Source organism: Crocodylus porosus, unplaced genomic scaffold, assembly GCF_001723895.1.
Source record: "Crocodylus porosus isolate Cpor-Errol unplaced genomic scaffold, CroPor_comp1, whole genome shotgun sequence".
NCBI lineage: Eukaryota > Metazoa > Chordata > Crocodylia > Crocodylidae > Crocodylus > Crocodylus porosus.
Window position 1 is genome coordinate 51,088,058 of NW_017728951.1, and position 5,724 is coordinate 51,093,781.

The following is a 5,724-nucleotide window of genomic DNA, read 5'->3' on the forward strand; positions in this document are numbered from 1 at the left end:
ACTGATTAACTATTAACATTTTAGGTAGCCTAATCCATGGGGTGCTATTTGCTGCTTACTATATTATGAAATTGCATGGGCTATAGGCATTAATATTAATCTGCTATTTATCACTGATATAACAGTTACTGGAGTCTGAAAATCATCTCTGCTCCAACATATATGAAGCTGTGTTGTGATAGGCCACCTCTGATTTTATCTTCCTGGTCACTGAAAAACAATTGCATCCACAGATACCTCTGCTCCTTCAAAGGAATAAAAGAAGGGAGTCAGGTAACAAAGTAATGACTTTATAGCTCAATGGTGTGGAACCCCTAGGATATTGTATTTTATACTGGTACTTCTCACCTCAGAAAGGATATTGCTAAATTATAGAGGGTTCAAAGAAGAACAACAAGAAAGACTAAGGGCTTGGTAAAACTTAAATATAAAGGGAGATTAGATTCGTTTCCCTAGGAAAAGTAATGAATATAAGTGTTGTGGAGGATGTGAAGAATTTGTTATTTTTAATAAAAATGTGTGACTCAGTATAGATATTCATTTATGTGTTGTAAGTAACTAGTATTGAAAGACTGGGAAAGTGGGGTGGGTGGGTGAGGGTAGGATGAAGCATGAAGAACTGTTAACATATAAATGGATAAGGATGAATGCCCAGACATCAACAGTTGTCAGCTAAGGTAGGCAGTCCATGTGGAAATAGACCAACTGAGTAGAAACAAAGAAATAAGGAGAAATCTGGGACTTTCTTCACCAGATAGAAGCAAATAAAGCAACCAACATGGAGATGCATGTAAACTTTGCTTTTTTTTGCTAATCTAAGGACTGTACAATACTGTTTTCCAGTGTACTAGTACAGGTGTTAAGAAGGCCCTACGGGGTACATATGGGTGGGTGGGAACATAGCGCCACCATGCACCATCCTGCACTGCCCTGCAGGCACCACCTGCCTGACCAGATGTGGGGGGCAGGGGAAGATCGCATGCAGTGGCTGCCACCGCTCTGCATTTGGCCACATGCCACCATACTCCATGTCCAGCCACCCAGGGTACACTGCTCTGTGTCCAGCCACTGGGGGTACACTGATGCAAAAAGGTTGAAAACCCCTGCACTAGTATATACTTGTTTATTTTGAAAAGGGTTTCCCATGTTCCTGAAAAATGTCTGCTGGTTCAATGATTCTTATAAAAGATAAATCTGTAATATATGTCTAAACTTGTTTGGACCTGCTAGAGAAGCCATGGTGAGACTCTTCTTTCCAATTGTTGGAGGCCACTAAGGTGCCTCCTCCTATTAGAGCAGAGATTGCCCGGGGAGGGAACACAAAGGTCCAGATAACAACCCAGGTGCAGATTGCCATGGCAACTGACTAATGAGGGAATTGGTTGCACCTGCACCTGGTCAGCTGGCCAGAAGAGGCAGGGCCCTAGGCCTATATAAGGGGAAGGAGCCTTCAGGAAGGAAGAGATCAAGGATGCTACAGCCATTGGATACACTACCCTTAGGGCTAATGGGGCACCAGGAGCCTGTAAGGTACCCTTGTCTACAGGCACCCAGTATTAAAGAAGGAGTTTTAGTCTTTTAAAGGGCAGAGTATGCCTTGCACTTTGTTACGTTATGGCCCAGGGGCTTATGTTTGATTGCTGTTGCTTGTTTGCTGTCTGATAATACCAGTGGTTTGGGTGAGGCTATTTGGGGAAGGAGGAGGCCTCATTGGGGGCCCACTGCAGCGTGGGTGCCAGAGAGGGCACAGCGTTTGGGGGCACAGACCCCGGCACCAGAGAGGCATTTTGTGGTGGACAGAGCCCAATGCTGAGGGGTGCAAAGACAAGGGCAGCAGAGAGCCCAGTGCTGAGGGGCACAGAAACAAGGGCGGTGGAGAGCCCCAGTGAGGACAAGGGGTCGAATAATAATAAGGCCTAGACAAGACAATGCCAGTATCATCTGCGAGGCCTGGGGTATGGTAAAGGGGCAGTTGGAGCCATGCATATAGCCCATAAAGCTGAGAGACTCAGGCACCATACACCATAATGTGGTACACCAAGGGGTCTACGAACCACAGGGTTCAGTAAGATCTAGCCAGACTGTATCTAAACCCAAAGATCAAGGGAAGCCTCCTTATATCAATTACACCAACGAGACATGGCAGGAAAGATAGAAGGTGCCTGTAGGGTAAGATTGGCGTGGTTAAGGAGCCTAGGGGTAACATGGCCACTCCTAGGGACCCCACCCTGCTACACCAATAAACAAGATCAAATAAATAAATACAATTAAAAAGTAGTTTCTAACTATCTATAAAGGTTAGAGACACTGAATGCATAGCTCAGTGGAACTGTGAGAATTAATGAACTAAAAGTAAAGAGAACAGTTCAGGAACTTCTTACCTCTTCTGCTGCACAACACAAAAACTAACAGACATGCAATGACATTCTTATTGTATAATATAATACTAAACTGGGCTGTCCAACTTCAAAGTGGCCAGGGGCCACATGTCTTACAGGCTGCAGCAGCAGGGACTGCACATCTCATAAGTAGCATTAGCAGAGACCACAGGCCCTCCAGAACACATGCCCCATGGACACATGTGCATGCAAGTACTCCCGCTACTGTACTATGTATGTGTTGGGGCAGGCTCATCCCCACCCTGGTGTACTGAGAATTCAGGCACTGCCCTGCATGGCACCCTGCCTTCCCTTAAGTTCTTTGTGGTCTCTACTATGGCAGCAGCACAGACCACTGAATCCTCTGACAAAATGGGTTGTGCCATGCCATGCTATGCCACACGACACCACGCCATACCACGCTGGTGGGGGAGGGAGGCATAACCCTGAGACCTCAGCTTCTGCTGCCAAAGAAATGGGGGAAGTGGCATCCAGATCAGAGACTGGGGGCAACAGAGTCCTCACAGGCTGCATGTAGTCTTCAGGCCACCAGTTGGACAGCCCTGCTTTAGAAAGTCAATGAGGCCAAAATTCAGCAATGTAGTAAAAAATATAGAATTTATATGTGACTATCCAAAACATCCAGGGGTATTATAATGACAACAAATGTTGGAGGAATACTAAACTTTGTGCTTCAGGATGTAAGACTACCTTACCCTATTAGAGATTAGGATGACGTCTAGGTTTAGGCACAGTCTTAGCTGTCCAGATGCCTATCTACAAATTCCCCTATGGGGAAGGAATAATGAATCTTGGGTTTGATCTTAGTAATTCCTATGTTCCTCTTAGGCATGTGTAGACAAAACATGGAGGGGCATGTGTGTAAAACACTTTAAAGTGGGTTAAGTGCTTTTGCACCACTTTAATGGTGTTGATGTTTGCATGCATCAACATTGTATTGCGCATTAATTCCAGCCACTGCAGCACATTCAGCAACGTAATGCACCTTAAATGACTTTGGGGCATAATGCACCTTAAATGACTAAAACACCTCTTAAAACACCTCTGAGTAGTTTTAGTTTGCTGCCTTACAGCCATGGAGCAAAGCTCTGTGTGGCTTAGGGAGTATGCAGTCAGACTGTGCAGGCAGTCTGTGCAGGCAGCCCAGGAAGGCAGGCTACACCAAAAAAATTTAAAAATTGGTGAGCCTGATCTCCTCTCCAGAGCCTACCTGCCTGGATGAGCTGTACGGGACACAGACCTTCCCTCCGCACCTGCGGTGCCCCCCTGAGCCGGGTGCCTGCAGGCAGGTGCTGCCTGGGGTGGGGCCACCTCTTCCATGAAGAGAAGCACCAGCCTGTCCCCTGCAGCCCAGAGAACACAGCACCCACTGGCGGCTTACTTTCCCCTCCCCGGAGAGGCAGGTAAGACATGGATGTACATGACATGGAGTTTACTTTGCCTAAAATTGAAACAGTGTTTTTAAAAACCCACTTCTATTTAGTGCCCCTATTTTGTGTACAAAATTACAATTGCACTTTGAGTAATTGATTTCAGCAGGGGAATGCTGCCGAGTAAGATTTCATAGATTTCAGAGACATTAGAGTTGGAAAGGACCTCAGAAGAGCATTGAATCTAGCCCCCCTGCCCCAGGGGAAGGAAAGTCAGCTGGGGTCAAAGAATCCCAGCAAGATATATGTCCAAAAATGTCTCTTAAAAGAGTCCACAGTAGATGCTTTCACTACCTCTGGAGGCAAGGGCCTTGTTCCAGGCCTTGGGGGCTCAGATAGTAAAGAAGTTCTTCCTTATGTCCAGCCTGAAATGGTCTTGGAGGAATTTGTGACTGTTTGACCTTGTCATGCCTTGGGGCATTCTGGTTAACAGGTATTCCCCCAGATCCTGATGTACACCCCTTATATACTTATAGGCAGCCACCAGGTCCCCCCTGAGCTTGCACTTTTTGAGGCTGAAGAGTCCCATAGCTGTCAGCCTCTCATCATAAGGCCTGTTCTCCTGCCCTCTGATCATGGACGTGACTCTACTCTGGACTCTTGCAAGCTTCTCCACATCCTTTTAAAATTGTGGAGCCCAGAATTGGATGCAATACTCAGCTGCAGCCCCACCAAGGCTGAGTACAGCAGGAGAATGACATCCTGGGATTTGCTTGAGGAGCATCTAGGGATGCAAGCCAGAGTTTTGCTTGCTTTATGAGCTGCAACATTGCATTGGTGGCTTATATTCATTTTGTGGTCAATCATGATCCCCAAGTCTGTCATAACCCCCAAGTTCAAGGGCAGGATCCACAACCAGAATTAAGTCCACAATAAATAGAAATGTTGTCGTTTGTTTTTTGTTGTATAATTAATGTTGCTTTATGCATTCCTTATTGCATGAGTTATCCTTTCATTCCAGTTTTTCCAAAAGACTGGATTAATCAAAAGAATAGCTAGGAGATGTTTTTAATTGTAACAAGTACAAATGGCTTCCTCATGCTTCCTTATCTATTTTTTAAACATAGAGACACTCTTGGAATAATTACTATATTTTGCACTGACAAAAGTAAAAAATTTTTACAAATCAAGTATACTTCATAAATATAGGATCATAGAATTTAGGGAGAGATAAAACTTATTAAATGATTCAATTTGTTTCCAACAAGAGTTGGATATGGCACAAATAAGCTGTTTTGTTGTAGTTTAATAGTAATCACTGTCCATCCACTCTATGCTGTATGACTGGGTATATAAACATGAGTCTTTATTATCACCATCTTTATCCATGGTGATATGAAAAATATGGCATATAGGAAATACTGGTAATAACTCCAATGACACTGTGTAAGTGCTGATTTTTAATAGGAGCCACCATTCAGGATATTTGGTAATAAAAAACCTGTTGGCTGAACTTCAAGATAATATAAGTACCAGAAGGAGGGAATGTCATTTGCTTAATACCAGTAATATCTACAAAGCAGGAGATACTGGAGATATACTTTTTAGTTCATCCAATAAAGAAAACTGAAGACACACCTTCAGGGGAAATCATGTCCCTGTGTTCCTCTAGGGCAGGTTTGTCTACTGTGATTTACAGGGTTTAGGGAGGAATGGGAGGAATTATGGTCACAAACTGGCATTAATTTCTAGCAGTGCTAGAAAATTTCTACTGCTAGAAATATTTCTGAGACAGGAGCAGTACAAGTGTTCAGTCTGCAACAGTAAAGGTGTTCCTGTGCTCTTTGCACTCTCTGAAGCTAGGGTGATCCTGGTCTGGGAAACTCTTTGGGAGCAGCAGATGCTCTAGCTCTCCCATTTCTGGGGAATCATAGAATCAATGAGTTGGAAGGGAC

General features: G+C 44.3%; 1 long non-coding RNA gene across 1 annotated transcript in view; it reads left to right on the top strand.

Moving 5' to 3' along the window:
• The first annotated feature begins 666 nt into the window (after positions 1-666).
• Positions 667-5,724, top strand: part of LOC109323906 — a 20,227-nt gene continuing 15,169 nt past the window's right edge. The window contains exon 1 of the long non-coding RNA XR_002104775.1: positions 667-677. This is a non-coding gene — a long non-coding RNA (uncharacterized LOC109323906). The remainder of the gene's footprint in view (positions 678-5,724) is intronic.